We start from the raw sequence: 20,659 nt of genomic DNA on the forward strand, positions 1-20,659 counted from the left end.
GAAGTGATTACTTCTATTTCTTCCGATGAAGACGGAGCTGAATTGCGTCGAAATGATCAAGAAATAACGTGAGTGATCTTTTTATGTGTTCTTATATTGTATGTTGTTGTCCAAGTTTGTTATTCAACACTTCCATGTTACTTCGACAAAATCATCTCTCTCTCTATATATATATATATATATATATATATATATATATATATATATATATATATACATATATATATATATATATATATATATAAATTAATCGTAAATCTGTTCAATGTGACGTGAAACTTCCCGTTACTTTTCACTCCATCCGAACAGTGCCTTTTCATCCCGTGGATCCCTGTTTCTCTTTCAGTATGACGTAATATATATTAAGAGCTCTTAGGAAGACTGACGCTCCCGCAAACCAGTTTAAAAATGGAGATAATAAAGAAGGTCCCAATTATAAATCTTAGTGCTCTTTGCTAAACAAAGTCTATAAATTACGTAACCGTAATGCATGTCGCCTTTTAATAAATTTCTAATATATTGTCGTGTCCCCTCGAGGACAGCGCGACAAGGGACGTCTCAGAAAAGGATCTTGACTAACGCTGAGGAATCTCCGGACGACGAAGGTAGTCCAATCGGCGAGACAGTACGGCGAAATGAAAAGAACGGGGTCCTCCGCTAGAGATTGTATTTGTACAAAAGCAACTCCGGCAAGAGTGACTCGTCCATCGGCAGACCCCGGGTCTATCGAAGAGTTTCCCGCTTCCACGGTTCTCGGCTTCCCCCCGACGTGTACGCGGACTTCCAACGAAAAGATATCGAACCAGGAGATGCGGAGGTTTTATTAGATCGCGGTATACGGCCGTGCCCCAAAATATTCTAGAACATTCCACAGAGGTTATGACCATGTTTGGTCGCATTCATGAACTGTGGTCGCGTGTTTGCCCCTTCTCCCTCGAGACGACGCAATTTCCCAGTTGCTATAGCCACATCCGTAGAAGCGGATTCACGCCGGATGCTGGGTGCTCACCACCATCGGCGGATGGCAGGCTGTGGAAAAATCCCAACATGTGAAATGCGCAGCAAACAAATAGACCTCCTCGCGAAAGAAAAATGAATCGGGTCGGGAAAAATAAGCCGGGACATAACAATATATTAGTATCATACCCATAAAAAGAATAGCATTTTCGCCTATTGCGGATAAACAGAAGATGGTTTTTTGGTAATGTCAAAATCTTTGGGAGAACATTAAGATTAAATATTAATAAAAAATCTATGGAAAAACAGAAAGAGAATTGGTATCGTATATATTTTGTCTATATCCTACATGTTATTTTTTTATATAAAAGACCCATATTTTTTTACAGCACTACAGCATGATTTGAATATAAGTATCCTGTCATTGAATATTGTTGCATTTAAGTACTTTCTTTCGTGTAATATATATTTTCGAGGGCATGATCACGTTAGTATTTGTGTAGAGGTAACATGATTGGGATTATGCATGCTTGGCTGGTGATCTAACACCACCCGCCACACGCCTTTGCGGGGTATTGTATAGATGTAGCCTAGATAAAGAGAAAACGGAGTTTTTCCCGTCTGCAAGAAAGACGTGTGAGTGTACATGAACGTAGATCTAATGAATTCCTAATTCCGAGAAATATGAATTAAAGTATGAGAAAAATTACGAAAGAATAAGATAAAGCAAAAAAAGGCGCAGGTATAAACATATGGCAAATATATTGCTGCATGATAAAATCTAAAATATGAGTAGAGTTCGAGGAAAAATTACGCTCGAGGTTTCATAAGAAAAGGAAAATATTCAAAATCTCTTTTTCTACATTTTTCTCTGTTTCATAAAACCATTTAGCCTATCAATGACTAGAGTCACAGGAAACAGTGCCAGCCTTTGTTAGTGAATAATTTAATATGGTTGCACATTATGGAAAGAATTTCGGAGGACTGCAAAAACATTTTCATGATTCAGAGAGATTTTTTTTCTGGCAGACGAATTTTAACTTGATTATTCTGCCGTATTCATTCTCACGGAAGCCTAAAAGCAGAAAATAGATTTTGCAAAAAAATTCAGTTTAATTTCTGGCCCAAATAAATGATTCATGGTGTTTCCATCAACACCGCCAACCTTCCGAAGACTAAACCGTGCATGAAAATCGAAGGCAATTCTTCCATATTTTATGCACATAATGAACCTAATGCTTTTACAAAAGGTTAATTCCGAGGAAAAACTAAGTGCAAATTAAGCCCCTGTGCAAATCCATAGGGACTTTTAAATGGAAGGAAAACACGTCTAATAGAAGCGCTATGTTGAGAGTCTTATCGAGAAGGAATAGAGAAAAAAATGTTTCCTGGAATTAGAAGAGAAAGTTGGCAAGGTTGATAGTTTTCCCAAACACTGCGAGCAAAGCAAAATAAAATATTCAACACAGTCAATACATTAAACTTACCGTTATCAGAATCATTTATGCCTTACTGCTTCAGTTAAATACTGCGAATGCAAAATTGCATAAATAACTATCTTATGTACTGAAAACGACGTTCTGATACAATAAAACGAGAAAAACGTAAATCTCAACAAGGCATGTTCGCTTCGGGAGCGAAATATTGGCGCAGAAAACAAGAAAGAATGAATTTATCGGGTATTTATCGGTTCTCGGCAAAACAACACACTGCTCACAACAAAGAAAGGGAAAAGAACAACAGTGAATTTATTCATAAAAGAGGCAATGGAATGCGAACAAAAATGAATAAATATGAAGAGAGAAAGAGTAATATCGAGAAGAGCTGGTTGAATCAATTCCACAAGTGATCACATACAATGAATACAAAAATCAGTATTCTTTACTCGCAAACTCGGAGCGTGGTAAGCATTCAATGGTCGATATATCCAATAACTGATGAACATATGGTACATCTTGTGATAAAATCCAATGGTCATACATGGTCTGAACCGAAAATAAGTAGAATAAATCCGGGAAAAATATTAATTGGAGATGAAAACACAATTTACTAAAATTCTTCAAAATATCATCCTTTTTCATTGACGCACGAGGCGTTTAACTAATAGACGAGTAAAAGACGAGTTTAACTAATTTTTGGGACAGATCCTGTAGACATAATAAATAAATCAAGCGTCTCTGTAAGAAAAACAAATTCTTTCATCAATATTTTTTCAGTCTCCAAAAGGTTCAGCTGCATTAATGGCAAACGTACCACTGCCAATAGTAATATGTATAGTTCAGGTACCTCGGCCTCTTCAAGGTCTCTTTTAAGTTATCCAGCAAACCAAAATGCTTGTCTTTCAAAAATCTTTTTATTCTTGGGAACATAAAGAAATCTGGTGGGGCCACGTAGGTCATGTAGGGTAGATGGGGCAGCGTTGCCACTTTGATCACGTTGAAGGCAGTATGGGACGGCGCGTTGTGGTGGAACCTCCAGTTGGCAAGGATCTTCCCGATGCGTTGCATTCTTTTCCGTAGCCTTTCGACGATTTCCACATAAAAATTACTGCTCATTGTGGATTAGAACCTTTGAGTAGAAAAAGACGAGTTTAACTAATTTTTTGGGACAGATCCTGTAGACATAATAAATAAATCAAGCGTCTCTGTAAAAAAACAAATTCTTTCATCAATATTTTCTCCGGTCTCCAAAAGTTTCAGCTTCATTAATGACAAACGTACCACTTAGCTCAATATTTTTAGGTTGAAGCTATTGAAGAGGTGAATTAAGGAATGGGAGGCTAATGGGAAAAATGTTTAAGCTTTGTTTGAATAAATGAGAAATTCTCAACATTGAATGTATGCTATCAATAAAAATATACACACATTACAGTTAGAAAAACTCCAATATTACATACCGCATTTTTTAAGAGTTTTTTATCAATCGTAGCATTCCATGAATGCTCACAGTTCAACCATCATCCCACACAACGGATTATGTATTTCCAATTATACGAGGGACCGCATCAGCACTCAAAAATCCGATTATCCAGGAATCGATTCATGACAATTATTTGGGTGAAGTCTAAGAATATATTGATAAATAATTATTATGAACTCATGCGCAAATGAAGTCCTAGTTATGTCTCCTTTCTCAATCATCGTCGATCTGCTAAAGAATTTAGGACCGCAAGAAGTCAATTAAAAAGAGTGATTTCGTATGTCATCTATTGCTCTTCAAGATGGCTAAGGTATATATCTACAATGTCGCTGTTCACTGATTTTAAGTAAGCAATGAATCGCTTTAAGTCATAACCTCTGAATCTTCACTCCCTTCGGCTTATGATAATTGAAATATGAAGAAAAGTAGTACGCTCAGTAGTTGCACGATAGAATAATTATTCCTCCTCGACATCTGCAGGTGCCTAGCTCGGTCCGACATTCGTCCGTGGGGTGCGGAAATTCTACCAAAACCAACAACTAGTACTTTAATAAATCTAAAATGTAAGTACCCTGATATTAGGATAGAAATGACCCAGCAGTGAAGGTATCCTGATAGTAGGATGATGTGTTTAAAAACACCATAGTATCACGATATGAGTTCTTATCCCTCCACGGGGACCGGTCCGCCCAGTAAAAGGTTCTTAGTTACTTAGTAATTACAAACATATGTAAGCCAAAATTTTATTTTAAAAAAGACAAATATTTACTAGGCATTAAAGATATCTATTTTTACATCATACAGATTACTTTTAGGAATCTTTTTCATGTGAGCTCTACCTGAAGGGTTTGGATAGTCTCAGTATTTTGAATATGTGACTGCCACGGGAGGATAATTAGGTCGGCTCCTGAAAATTTCAGTTTAATATTCTTAAAAACACTACAGTATAAAATTTAGGCTTACTTATGAAAAACTATACCAATCCTTCCAATTTTCAACGCGTAACTTCATATCACTAAGCACTAAGCTCAAAAATCACAGGAATCATCACGTCGATTGGTTTCCAGTTGCTCGGATGCTTCTGGTCATTTTGAACTTCCTATAACATAAAAAATTCACTCTCAAATAGCACATAGCGTTTGATCCCACAAACCTGTTATCTTTAGGTTTCCCGGAGAGTTTTCCCTTTCGGCTACGCTGATCGGCTTCAATCCATCTTCGCTTGAAAAATCAAAGATTCAGAGAATCGCCCATAAAACTACTCCCCATTTCAGGAAATTTTGAGGCGAAGCGTATACTCTGCGAATGATGTGGTCACCCACACTTTTCTTTGATGCGGTGTTCCTTGCAGTGAAATGTTGTCAAACGCTTCAGCTATGCTTATTTTTGTTCTGAAGTGTGAGATTTCTTCCTGGCATGCTACACCTTTAAAGAAAACCGCCCAAGGCATCTGGGAGGTTCATTCGTAGACGAAGTAAAGCAAAAATAGTAAGCAATTCTGAAATCTTCCGGACTAGAGAATGTAACAAAGGTAAACATATTTTTTTAATCCAATTTACTTTAATAGTCATAGATATTTCTCAACATAAAATTAACTTGGTAAATGCTCTTGAGTCTAATGAAACTCAGTCTAATGAAAACTAATTCAAAAGAGTTAGGCATCCCTTTTTTCTCTAACAAAACGCATTATTGCTTAAAGAAAAAAGTCGTAATTCCACCCCTTAAAACCTGTATAATTTCTCATCTCTTTTCACCCTCAACTGCAAATCTTATCTTCTGCACTTCTCATGGATAACAGGGTACACACAATAGTTCAAAGGAAGAAATAAGAGTTATAATAATTAATGATTGTCTAAAATAAGAATGGGCCAAATAAATAAAAGTAACATTGAAAAAATGTTGGATATATGAATTTCGTATTATTAAAGAGTCGTGGTAAGTAAAGTAATCACAATGTAGACGCGGATATTGAGTGATGCGAATAACAGAGTGGAAAAACAGATAATAGTAAATTCACGAGTGCGGTTAAGGATGAGGATAAAATGGGAAAACCTCGGAAACATTGGGAAGAAGAAACGTGAGCAGGAATAAATGACAATCCACAGTTATCCACAGAATAAAGTATCACCACTGTTATCAACCCGAAGTTTGTTCAATAGGTACAGCTACTCTCGCACTAAGCGCTTCGGCGTGTGAAATTCAATGGTACAGGCCACCAGAACAAGTTTTCTTACCAGAGACCCCTATAAACCCAGCCGACCGGAAAGATACCTCACCAGGAAATACGAGTAACACAACAGGAGAATATGAAGTTTATGCGAAAATTCCGGATTTACTCTGTGACACCCAGTTTGCTATCTTCTCACATTAAATTAATATAAAAATATTAATAATTATAAAATGTCTTTATTGAGATGAGATTGATATTAGATATTCCCTTCTTCTAACTAATCTCTAAGCGGAGAATAATAATAATACTACGAAGAATGTTGGTATAGAACTAGGTGACAAAAGAGTAAGCAAATTTGTGCAAGAGAAGGAAAACTCAGATTGCAGATAATTAGCAGAAGAAATATGCAGCAGCATAAAAGAAAGAGACTGATGAATACTTCTGATAAAGAAGACAATTCGTCAAATGGTTCTGTTCATGTAACGGCGTCATGAATCAGAGCACATTAATTATACGTATTTACAGCCTCCTAGCACGAACGTGAACCGGATGAACCCTGAATTGGTAAATTCAAGAATAGATAAGTTTGAATAAAATACGTACTATTTTTTCTGATGAGTCACTGTAGTATTTGTTAAATGATAGCTATTAAATCCTGAGCGTATTAGAATTTAGCCTGTTGTATAAACAGCAATTCTACCATATCGCTTTGGAATATAAATTACTCGGCTAGATTGTCGAACTCTTTCCACTCGATAATATTATTTTGAATATAGACGAGCTTTTAACCGTTTTAAAATATTCCATGAATGGAGTAATATTAACCGAAATTACTAAAACAGGTAAAAAATTGGGAGTGACCTGTTACTGAACTTTATTGATATCGAAAGGGAAATATTTTAATCCTTAACTTTTCTTGATGGGTTGTATTTTTAAGTACTCAGCAGTTGTTTGTGTCTTCGAAATGTCAAAATATTCACCTTTTATATACCTGCAAGCGTCACGGGTAATTAGAGAGTATTGATACCCTCAAAATTTTGAACTGCGTCATCAGACCTCATTAGAATTCATGCAAATATCATTACCGATGGTGATTCCGATACACATTTCCGTACTCCAGCATATCCGGTTATTCCTCTGGCTTTCTCATATAATATTCAAGCAGAATGATTGTCATCCCTGCCTTCACTCGGTTCCGGTCATTCAGGGAAGCCAATGAGGGCTTAACAATGATAATTCCACACTAATTCCGATTACTTGGAACCATAAAACATTTCAAGCCGAATGGCTGACAGATATGAATTGATAATAGTCATCTCAAATACACACGGAGTAAAATATCCCCCGAGGTAAGGAAAAAAGTGAGACACGATGCCAAAAATTAAGTCACCAGAAGGTAATATTTCCTTAATGTTTTTATTATCTGCGATATACTTAGTGAGTGATGGACTTAGGTGCACGTACCAGACACGAGTTAAGTTCTGGCATCAAGGGAGTGGTCGATGTCCCACTCAATAATAATTCATACTTGAACTCAGATAATATAAGATGCGTGTATACACAAACGTAAACTGACAGATTAGGGTATGGCTATTCCTTAGCAAATTCCGCGTTAGTGACGGCAGCAAAGCCAATGTGCATGTTTTGGGTACTAAATAGTATATAGTAATAGTATATAGTAATAATAATATTCTTTACTATATATCCACAAGATGCATGAGCTTAGTTTCCAGCTATCATTTCACCTCAATAAACACTCCGTTAAAAAATTCTTTGTTTTTCAAACAAGGCATTATTAATCGTGGGTGTCACAACACTACCGCTTTATTGGGTGAGTGTAAGCAGATGTAATACTCCTGTCCAACAGACGCGAATTCCTTTATCCAAATCAACATAATAGGCCAGGAAAATAAATATAAAAGGCATAATCAATTATGAAAAGTATAATCAACATGTGCAAATATGTTTTATCTCGATAACGACTGAAATTTACTCCTTTCAACTAAGGACTGAACTCATAATAAATGAACACCAAAACAGCTACGCAAAAATCCAAACATGATGAGCATAATTCAATTTCGCAAACTTCACGATCGATCAAAGCGTGCTTAAACACATCATCGTTTAGGATATTGATGAAGAACCACACAAAAGAATTATAAAGTAGGCTACTCACTTCCTAAAACTAATTTTCCGTCATATGAAATCAAATAGTAAAAAAAAAGAAATCAACATCGCTAGATTTGATTAACTGTGAAAATTCATCGACCCCACTGACCAAGAATTTAATTAATACGTAATTCAATATTCAGCTTCCCTTTCATAAATTAATAGTTACTTAATAAGTTAAAAACACACAATTACGATGAATTAATCTCCTTAGCTACTGATATTATGATTCGAAGGCTGTTAAATCATTCATCTTCAAACCAACATACAGCTTCAATCTCCTTTCAAAGGAAAAAAAGTTTTTCTAATATTGCACTTTTCTATATCTCCATTCATTTAGTATGCCACTGGAGACATGTTTAGACAACACATATGAAGACAAAGATAGACAATGTTTGTTAAAATAATATCGGGAACAATTATTTTCTGCCATGACGGTGCGCAGCAGTGCGCTCGTATTGCGCAGGTTCGGTATCTGACCTTCGACACGCTCCAAGCCCCAATCGCCTGCGAACGCTCTTTCAGACGAGATCGTGTTTTTGTGGACTCCTGTCAAGTGACTCGGTGTAAACGCAAAATTTAGTGAACGATTGAACAGCGGCACGCCATCAAATTTTGTGATGGACTGGTAAAATTGGATACAGAGACGTTGGGCATGATTCGCCAAGTGTTCAGGGATGAAATCATGTCACAAACTGCAGTTTTTAAGTAGCACAAGCTCTTCCAAGTTAGCCGAGAGAGTGTGGAAGACAAGCCCCATGCTGGACGGCCGTCGACGTCAAGAGCCGACGACAACGTGCAGCGTGTGCGTGAAGTGTTGAATGCACATCAATTAATTGTGCGCATGATCACAGATCGTATTGGCATTGATAAGATGACAGTGCACACCATAATCACTGAAAATTCGGCTGAAATTTGGCAGATGCAAAATATCTGCGCTAAACACCTCCCTTAAGGTCTTGATGGACGACTGAGAGCTGAGTCGAGTGCCTTTTTGCGAAGACTTAATGCAACGTAATCGCGGCAATTCCCAAACCACCTTACAGTCCCGACTTAATACCAACAGATTATTTCCTATTCCCTATAAAAGTGAAATCCTTCCTCAAAGGACACCATCATGGGACCCTAAGTGCCGTGAAAGAAACTTGCACCCGTACCCTTTAGGATCCTACGGAATTTGCCTACCAGGGAGCCTTCGAGTCGTGGAAAATCTGGCAAAAAGGTGTATACGGTCCAGGGATGTACGTAATTCGAAGAATTTTGAGGCATTGTAGAAGTACCTGAAATAAATCAATTTTTCCGAAACTTTTTCAAATACTTTCTATACACACCTTGTAATTATGATGCATTTTAACCCAAATAAATGATAACAAAAGTTCAATGATGGGTAATTACAATGCTATGGCTATGGCAATCAGAGAGATACAGCAAAACATTCACAGAAAAAGGACCATCGGTGGATTAAACAAATATCCAACGTCAAAAGGGAAAAACTAATTACTACTATCATTTTCCTGATTCTTCATGGTGATATAACCTGTCGTACCTTAGTAACGTGTTTATAAAATATACTAAGATTTTTACTTAGCCGCCAATAAGAAATTCTTATGGTTGAGCCTGAGGCCACAGACTTTCTCGTATGTATTCAATCATCAGAAACAATCACGTTCCATTACGCACAGCTAAAACTACCGCATTATAAAATATTTCCATTAAAAGTTTATATATTATTAATAAATAAAATATTACTATCGACAGACCTTTCGATATTGCACCAGAATGTTGAATTGGTCATGTACGGTTAAAAAAATCAATTGTATCGGTTTTATTATCACTTTCTTGGTAGAAAAAGTGAGCAAAACTGAAACAGATATGAAGGGCCAGTTTTTACGATCTTTGTCATGTTTCCAAATCTAGCAACCTGTAGCACTACGAAAGGAATACGGCGTTCTCCAGTATTTATGTTGGGAGTCTTTGCAGACGCGTCATGAGAAACGATTACTGATAATTGAAATTACTCATATCGAATAAGTTCAGTCCCTAGCATACTTATGGCCAATTATGAACCAAGATAATTGAACATTAATTCATTTCAGGGCTTATGTTTTTCTTCGCTTTCTTTAGTAACAAAAGTTTTGAAACTGTCATAAATACTGACATATAATCATTACAGTCAATCTTTAATTAAGCAATCTCTGACTCCTTTAGCCACCAACATTTAGGGGATTATAAATTTAATTTCCGTTTCATATAAGAAAAAATAGCTATTAAATGAATTGCTCCTCACAGGTTATACCCCCTACTTATGCCGCGAAACCGAAACACTAGACAGGCAAATTAACATAAATCTCAGAAAGCATAGATTAGCTCACACAATATGCTATTGGATGGTGAAACAAAGTTCATTGAAGAATCTTGATTACAGAGAATAGTGTCCCACCTCATTGCTTGGAAGGTTATTCAGCCTATACTTCTTAGTTCCAAGATATTCTTGATTAATCTTGGATAAAAGGAAAAACAAAAAGAGTATAGTTAAATAAGGATATATCTATTGTTATACTAAATTAATCCCTTTCTTTTGAGTTATGACATGGCCTTACCTAGATCTTCTTCGAAAACGATAGACGTGTAAGAAACCAAAACATATTCATTAATACGATGGAAAGAAGATGATATAAACTGAGATAAGGGTATTAAAAGAGACCAGTATAATATTGTAAGGAAGCACGCAGCAGAGAAATGTCGTTTTTTGTCCATTTCTATCTCCTATCATTTCAGACCCAAATATAGCATAAGGATAGAACGTGACAAAGCAATCCAGGTCTACTCTTTCAAGGCAATAGTCAACTACGCAACTTCTAGAAGTTAGCAAATTAGCATATAATTGTTCTACATTTTACTTTCCATTTCGAATCACCTTAACAGCTCTTATTCCTATTGGAAAGAACTCAGTATTCAAACGGTGGTTTTCCGAAAAAAAGCTTTTCCAGGAAGAAGTAGTAATTCTATAAATTTAATGCCTCCAAAAAAGTTTATGCGATGGTTCGTTTCATGAGTGCGACTAAAATGAATGGAAATGCCACATAAACTACTCGGATTAGAAGCACATATTTATCCTACCTAAAATGAAGGAATTCTTTTTTTGGCCAGGCCAGAGATCGAACATTTACAACTGGGAAGCATCCGGACCTGCGATAAACACAAAAATTCACACCATTCACAAAAAGTAACTTTTATTGGTTTGTTTTTCCAAAATTTAACGTGCGTGCGTCCCCACTGCTGGCGGACGCTCGCAGCAAAATCATGGACGTTCATTTTTCATTATTTTTGTTTGGGCCAACAAGCGACATTATAGCTAGTAAACTTGGCTAATATTCCAATCCAGGTTTTAGCGGCCTGTGAGGTTCCTCCAGGAGATTAGGAGTCACTCCAGCGTTAAACACACGTGCTGACGAAAAAATGGAGAATATTATGCCTATCTGCTTTAACACATAAATGCAAACAAATTTTAGACTCGAGAAGAATGTAGACAAAAAAACTTAATTTAGCTCAATACACTATCCCATAAAATTAGGTAGCCATAAAAAGTAATAAATTGTTTTAAATTGCTATAAAATAAATCCATGGGCTTGAAAGAACAATTTGTAATAATATTGTATTTTAAAATGCAGCATGAAAAACTTGTTAAGGATAATTTTGAGAATATAGTAAAAATGAAAACGAGGACTTCGAAAATGGATGATTGATTATTCAAATATCTCGCTTCATAATTCACGCGTTACAAATTCGCAATTCGGCAGACCAGCCTGGGATAGAAGAGAAATACTTTAATTTCATAAACACCAAAAAAAATTAACAATGTGTTGAAACAGAATATTCCAAATTTTATCAATTATGAAATACCTGAAATACTACAAAAAAATAATTTCCTGATATTATTACAATCAAATATTCATTGAATAATTTAAGCCTACCTATCATTGCATAAATATTTGTTTCACAATTTTGCTATCACATTACATGGCGACAGAGGAAACAATGTAATCTTTGATGGTGGTAAAATTAAACTATTCACAAGGTACCATTGGTTTCAATACATCTTTTTCCGCATAATTTATTATTTTTCCCATCAAAAAAATTAATTTTTAAACCTACATATCATTCAAACATTAAGAGCCTAAAATGAAAAAATCTAGTTCAGATCTTGATTTTTTTTTCAGCAGATAGGCTTGCTTTCAAGCCCTAGTTAAGGGCACAGGTGTGGATAGCAACGATGTTGCTGAGAGTTGAGGAAAAGTTTTGGGCGTAAAAACACTAATGCAATGGCCAGAAATTTGAGTAGTCAGAAAAGAAAACAATTTTAACGTGTTTCAGCGAGGAAAACAAGTGAGGAAAGCATAGTCTCAACCGTCTACGATGCTGACGTGATTCATGCTTACAATTGTCTACGAAATTTTCATATCCTCTACTTTAATTAGTGGTATTCCACCAGCTTAGGGTAGGTTGCTGCTGGAACCTGGAACTACACACCACCCTAAGCCCAAACTAAAATATCCTTAGATGCCATGCGACATGTTACATACTACATGTTACATACTTTATTCTTAAACTTTGCATATTTTCTACTTTCCTTAATGCCATGCAAAAAGCCTATTCTTTTCCTCACTCTAGCCGCTTCCCAACATTCCACCTTTTATCACCGTCTTCGTAGTTTATCCTATTACTTTACTATTAATATTAAAGTTCAATAAACCAGCTTTTACATTCTATTTCATACAAATAAATGAAAATACAACAGGTAACTCAAAGTAAAGATTTGGCAATAATCTAAAATTAAAATTGAGTCGATAACCCCATATCATCAACATCGACCTCCTGCGACAAATATGTTGCAATATTCTTCGACTTTTGTAATTGCAAGTTAACAATTTCACCTGTAAATTGATTTAAATATTTCCATTTGCTGAATTTAAATAGGGCTCCAAATCTTTATCACTCACCGTTCAGATATGGCGCCTTCTAATCCTTCGTAGGTTGCAAGCAAGGTGCCAGAAAGTAGTTGAAAGGGAAATCACTGAGTGAGATCACAGTTGCTGAGAAACTTCCCAGCTCCTCCTTCTCTTGCCTTCCCTTCCTTGCCTTCCCTATTCCTCTCTCTCTTTTTCGCTCTATAAAAGTGCCTGGATTCCAAAATATGGGAGGTCCCTCTCTCTCCCTCACTCTGTCAGACAGACCACCATGAGCAGCTCCCTCTCTCTCCTCTATCGCTGTCGTGGGACGGGTTGACAAAGACAGAATTGGTCGGGAGAAAAGTTACCACCACCGGAAGGTGGGAGAATTGGAGGGGAGAGAGGAATGAAATGGGAGAGGTAGAAACGGAGACACAAGAGGCGTCAACAATCGGACCGGGTGGGCGGGAGTTGAGGAAACGGCCACGGGAGGGCACTCACTGTGGTCTAAAAAAAATAAATAAAAAGAAACAAAATCTTCGTCATAAAGATCCCCCCCCCCTACACACACACACACGCACACCTCTTCGCGAACTCGGCGCTTGCGAGGGAAGAGATATGAGGTTGGGTTAAGGGAATCACAATCAAGTCACGCCTGTACCTACGCTAATGAACAAATCATTGCTGTAATAAGGTCGGAAGCCAAAGAGAGTTGTTTTTTCTTCATTTATTACCTTCTTCCCTAAGTCACGGAAGAAGAAAGAAGCGGTCGGCAGGTGCTTTTCATCAAGAAGTGAAAAAAGCTTAATGAAAAATTTGTTCCTGAATGAAAACTAATTCGAAATGAGTTATGTTCTTTCCAGCCGCGGTTCTCATCGTCATATTCCTTTTTTTAACGTTTCGAGAATTAATATTCTCATGATCATGAAAAGAATCGAAAAGCTCAGCAACGAAAATGGTCAATATTTCCTTTGTTATCTAATCAAAAATGAAATGGGAAATACAAAACGGCTACCTTTAGAAAATGGCACAGCAAAACATATATCAGCATTCAATCAAGAAAGGAGAATGCAGAGATACAGAGATGCACGGTAAAAGTTACGAGCACGTTTTAGGTTATGCCGATTTCATGTAGAAATTTTTTTATAATCCTTGACTGTATGTTTCTTTCTTTGGTAATCACTCGGCCGGCATGGCGTGACGAAAACTGAAGTCAATCGAGGAGGATGAATGGTTATCACTTCGGGGACGGGGGAAGGAATATATGTATATACGACTGGATGTGACAGAGATGACAATGCCGACGAGGGACCCGTTCCTGGTTGCGAAGGCCTTCCGGTCTCGGATGGGAGCAAGGACGCACTCCGCCGCTCCCGCTGAAAAGTGTGCGAGCCTGGGGTGTAGTCGCGGGAAGGGCGAGTAGCGAGAAACCGGGTGTGTGTGGTTCCGACCGCGGGCGGAGCAAGACTGAGTTGAGCAGGAGGTGTGGGACGAGCGCGGCAGCGAGTGAGTCGACAAGGGAGAGAGGGAGAGAGTCGGAAGGGGCAGGGAGGAGTGACTTGGGGTGCGGAGGAGGGGGTGAGGGAGGGTGAGAGACCTGAGGGTAGGGTGGAACCGGGTGCCCTGTTGTGGAGGGGAGTGTTGTTGAAGAGGCTAACGCACAGGGAAGGAGGGCGGAGTGGGGGGCAAGAAAGGGGAAGTGAGATATGCGCGAGGGGAGGATGGAAAAGATGGGGGAAGCTGGGAACTCCACCTACCGGCATTCTGTTTTTTTATCCTCAGGAAAATCAAGCGGGGGTACGTGACGGAAAATCGGTTCGTTGCGAGCTCCACAAGTGTTGCTGGCTTCCCATAGCCGAGGAATCGTAATCGACTGCACAGAATCTTAAGACAATGTAACTTTTGCCTTCAGTGAGCTGGTACCAACTTCAAAGTCATCGTCTGAAGAAAAGTTTAGCAAGCCGATTGTGAAATATGACCACGAAACGAGGCAACCAACGATTTTTTTTCAATATAGATTAACGTTGGTTTAATTCCAACTGTACCGGCTTTCCCATCCCGCTTTCAACTAAACTTTATCAGTGATCTAACTGAAATAGCAACAAATAAATCAGCATTGACAGAAAATATCAATAAAGTACTACAGCAACGAATCGCCTGTTATTGTATTGACGTTAATGAATATATTACCCGCGATCAAAGCATAGAATCTAGCGTTAATCACTTGAGAGCCATTTTAATAAATGCCGAACAAACTGGTACCAAAGACGTGCGTGGAATAGTATTTGCCAGAATGGCAAAACACTTCCTGGGGCAAAATACAGGTATTACTCCCACTTTTGTGAGTGATTTTGTGAATACTGATTGTAAAAACCTCAAGTAATTGAGGCACGGCAAGATACGACGATGTCACATCGTTTCATTAAGATCCAAATTGCCGTCTAAAATTTTGTTTCACCTAACTGTGCATCCACAAACAGCCATATAAAAATAGATATCATGCCTAAAAGTATCTGACCACCAGGAGAAGGAATCATTCATTGTCCTGTACAAAGTGGGGGATCTTGTCAAAACATAGTCGTAGCCCTGATTTAAAAGTAACAATTTATCTTAGCTCAAGCTTCATGTGAATTTTAATTTTTGTCTTTTAAAATTATATCCTTTTTATTGTGAGTTTCACTTTAAGAATATTTCCAATTTTAGGATGAATCATTCAAAAATCTTGCTTTTATGCTCATGTATGGCTTCTTTGCCGAATAAACTGATAATTTTATTTACCCGTAGTCGATTTTTAAAATGTCTTCTCTTGAGCGTAAGTGATCTGAAAAATGCTCTTATAGACCTCTCAAATCACCTACCTCTAGCGCTGCTTTAGGCTGCCTGCTACTCCTTATGGACTCCAATGGTGCATACCGGAGTGACGAACCTATAGCACACGTGCCCAAATTGGTATGCAGAGCTGGGAGGGTGCTACGGGCAATTCCACGGTGATCACTCGATGGGTTGGCCGCTAGTGAAGAGTATGCTCTTATTACGTATATAAACGTTGACACTCAACCGCCAAAAGGCTCGCATCCCTCGTCTATGCAATTAGCTAGAAGTGATATTTTACCTCGAAAAATATTTATTCAGCAGCTTGTTCTTTTTTAAACACCCTATTGGAATAGGGTGATCCCTTGAGTGATTAACTAAAAAAATCAACAACTTATCAGTATTTTAAAAAATCATTTCGTTTTTTCCTTTGAACTAAATAAGTGAATAGCCGATGACTATTTTTTCAGAGGCATAATTAGTACTGTATACTGAATTACTTATTGGTTATATTGATTACAATTTAACAACAGACAGCACCTATAATAAAATCTCTTAAAAGTCTCTTCAACGAAGAAGATCGTTAGCGTAGATATCGTAATTTTTTGTCACTGAATCAATTTCAGTATCTAACGAAATATTTTCTTTCTGCTTTAAGTTTATTACATTAATTGGATTCTCTCTCCAAATCAGATATCGAAACATGCGCCAATACTAATAAAAACACGTTTCAGGCGTGATATGGTGGAATATCATGATTGATTAAAAATTGGCAATTTTCCACAAAATAAAATATAATGCGACCGTTTTCAATGTAACTACATCATCGTCAGGTAACAGTTATCACTTCAATTCCAGTTTATTCCCTCCCCCTACTTGCTTTTCAGCATATACACTGGACTCGGAGTGATAACTGTTACCTGACGATGATGTAGTTACATTGAAACCGGTCGCATTAAATTTTATTTTGTGGAAAATTGCCAATTTTTAATTAATAAAAATGCCTTAAACGCTTTGCAATGCCTTTCCTATCCCCCTCGTCGTTGCTAGCTGTGAAACATCTGGTTATCCGCCTCATATACGCACTTAAATGTATTTGTTTTGGATTACAACATTTGTAAAACATAAAACGCACAAACAATGGGCTCAAAGTCAGATGCCCCACTCAACGTAGAAGAATCAACAGTGGAAAATGTAATTATCAAGGCTGATTTATGTGGTGGATTGTTATAAATCATTTGCATATCATGATTTAACAGCCTCTGAGTTGAGTAAATGTATTAATAGACAAGCTGACAAACTAGAAAGTGACCAAAGACTTATTTTATACCATTTCACTTATAATTTCTTTTCAAGTATTGATTTTTTTGTTCTTAAAATGGTTGAATAACTTTCTTGACCTCCTAAATAATAAATTAAGAAGTCATTACGAGACTACACGGTGATTCTCCTTGATTTACAGGGCTAAATGGCGAATTATTCCGAACTACACACGAAACTGGCCCCAGTTATACAGGGTGCCAGGGTAATACAATGAATTTCGAAGGGAAACAGTCCATCAATCAACGGATACACATGAGGAAATCGGCTTAGATAGCTTGGACTTTTCACAATAAATCAGCACTCAGCACCGATTAACAAATTGGAGTAGCACTATGGGTTGAAGGAAAATGATTGATCCGGTACTCTCCTTCAAACGAAGACAGCAGAGGTGATTAGAACTTCTTTACAAAACACCTGATAATGAAAATAGGAATTAGAAAGATAAGTTTTCAAAACTAAAAAAAATTATGAAGTAACTTTCTAAAGCGGAAATAAAGCTAATGAAAAAGGGAATCGTGAAAAATCATATTATTCTTTTAAAATAACGGTGAATTTTAAAGATTTTTTACCATCAACCACTTCCCTTCATGAATTGATTCACGAATGCGAACCTCAATTGGCGCTACAAAGTCATTTACTTACAATTTATCGGCTAAGTTAATTTGTCATGGTTGACCGAAATAATCTTTTACGTCCTTATAGTAGCATTTTTTTCCTCCGATTTTTCTCTGCTGCAATCACGGATTTCATGCAATGACAAACGCCATTAAATATTAAAATCAAATATAATTATTAATACCGGCTGATTTTTTCCCAGGCAAAGTACTATTTCAATCAAAAATTTTAATATAACATAATACCCCTTAATGGTTTCGACTAATGGAGGAATTACTCTGAAAAATAGGCGTAATAATAAAGTCATTAAGGGTGATCATAGTCTTAAAATAAAGGGCTAGGCGTGTCAACGATGGTTTACAGGAAACCTAGCGAGTAAATCAGCTGAGTAGCGCGTTTTTCAGGCATCAAAGTTACCTTCGATTCATGCGATTTGAATCCTGCTTGAATAAACTCTGAATTTCTGTTTCCACGAAATAGTGTTCATTGATTGTGTACTAAATTAAAACTGTCTCTACCCATTAGAGACCCTATTTAACACCCTGGGACAATTACTTCCAACCAACTATTCGCAGGAAGCGCACGAGAGGAAATGAGCCTAACACCTTAAAGCAACTTGTCTCTAATTGACGCGTTTCAGGTAAACTTTATTTCTAACTTATTGAAGCAGTGTTATTTAAGAGAAGGGAGGGCACTGTCGCTTAATAATTAAAGAAGATGGATGGAGGGCACTTCTCGCACGAAGATCGCATGCAAAATTACGAGAAGATTCAGGGTACTGGAATTATTTCCGACACCGTGAGAATAATGAAAGCCTAACATTAAATCGGCAGATGCAGACCATGAAGTTAAAAGATTAGGAATAGACTCCAGTTCCGATGGATTTAATTGACCGTTATAACCTCTCACAATTAGCTATTGCAAAAAAATCTAAACTAATTAAAAAAAGTCTTGTTTTCATTCACCATTAATTTCGGCAAGAGTAATTTTACAAATAAATTCATAAATACCCACATAGGTATCTGAAGGAGGGCTGTCGTAACAGCCCCTGCCACACACCTATGAGCTGATTATAAGGGGGACGGGGGTGCTTTAAAAATTCTGAACGCAAAATATTTTTCTAAGAGAAAGGAAAGCAAAAATAAAGATAATGAGTTAATTGAAAAGTTCATGGGAAGGAGTAATACCATGGCATAAAGGCATTACGATTACATTATAGAACCCTATTATCACACGACAGCCAACACTTAATAAGAAAGAAAGTTGAAAAAATAAATAAGGAAGGTGAGGTTGTTTCTTTAAAAGTTTTTAAACCTAAGTTTTTCGAAAAAATATCTACTAAAAAGTCAACGAAAAATTATGCATTCAGTCACTTCCCAAAATGAATGTATTACCTACGCCTGTTTGTTAAATACTATAAATCGTTTAAAATATTGTTTATGAGTTATCCTTTATTTTACCACGCTAAATCTCAATAAAAATAAACATACCAAGATATATTATTTTTTAACGTCGTTTCTTTTGTTTTCAAATTAGATTTCTTGGTTGTTCCCAGCGAAATGCTTATTCTTCCACATTAAATTAGATGTAATCCTACGAGCAATAGAGAAGATTGTCCACTTTTCCATGAAAGATAAAATTTATTTTTAGTGGTAAAATAAAATTCATTTTTTTTATTTATTCCGCTTTAACATTCCATAACTGCAGGTGACTTAATTATAGAACATGTCTGTTCAACATTCACAGATAGATTATTATAAATTCCTTACGTAGGAGACTCAATGAATTTCAATCGTGATATTCTGATAGGTCAAATTGCTGATTTTATATGGTAAAAATAGACAGGAAGAAATAACAGATAGATTATTATAAATTCCTTACGTAGGAGACTCAATGAATTTCAATCGTGATATTCTGATAGGTCAAATTACTGATTTTACTATATATGGTAAAAATAGACAGGAAGAAATAATATCGGCCGCTAATATAAAATCAACACTTATACTGTCAATAAACCACAAATATCCTGAGGCCATTTGAGATTTTCTTCAATTTGTTAACGCTGTAAATATGGAGAAGGAGAGTTTCACATTAATTTGTCATCAAATTAGTTATTTAGTTAATTTTTAGCCTGTTTTTTTCAATATGTTAACCAGCCAACCCGGAGAAAGAATTTCTCATTAATTTGTTGTCAATCTTGAAATACTGACCTAAATTTTGGTATGCGCACAATGTTTCTCCTTTTTTGGCGTTATAACATAGAAAAAATTACTAAGAAAAATTGCTGGATAAAAATATAAATTAAAATCCAGAGGAAAGCTAAAAACACTATGGATAAATCAACTGACTAATATAATAGTTCCTCAGTGGATAAAGAGAGACATTAATGGATAAATTCAAGAAGAATAAGGAGCTTATTGAACACATTCTGAGGAACAATATTAACTGAAGTTCTTAATTGAAGGAATTATGGTCGGGAGGAATAGACTGAGGAAGTCTGAGGACGAATTAAGAGAAACAATATCTGTTCAAGGTAATCAGCCACTAAGAAACGAAGTATTGGTAGAGAACTGATAACCCGCTAAAAAAAATTACGTGGTATGGTTAAAATGTAAAATGTATTTATTTGGTTAAATAATAGTTTGAGAGAAACGAAATAACAATTCATCATTTTTACGCCGATCCTTATAGATAGAATGTTAAATGTGAAATAGTTGTTCATTTTTAATGGCCAGAAGAGAAAGTA

General features: G+C 36.6%; 1 long non-coding RNA gene across 1 annotated transcript in view; it reads right to left on the minus strand.

The window, feature by feature from the left end:
• LOC139688416 (uncharacterized) overlaps window positions 1-13,580 on the minus strand; it is a 220,162-nt gene extending 206,582 nt beyond the window's left edge. The window contains exon 1 of the long non-coding RNA XR_011700743.1: window positions 13,216-13,580. This is a non-coding gene — a long non-coding RNA (uncharacterized lncRNA). The remainder of the gene's footprint in view (window positions 1-13,215) is intronic.
• Window positions 13,581-20,659: the final 7,079 nt, after the last annotated feature.

This window comes from Hetaerina americana, unplaced genomic scaffold (genome assembly GCF_022747635.1).
Source record: "Hetaerina americana unplaced genomic scaffold, ioHetAmer1.1.p SCAF_2, whole genome shotgun sequence".
Taxonomy (NCBI): Eukaryota; Metazoa; Arthropoda; class Insecta; order Odonata; family Calopterygidae; genus Hetaerina; species Hetaerina americana.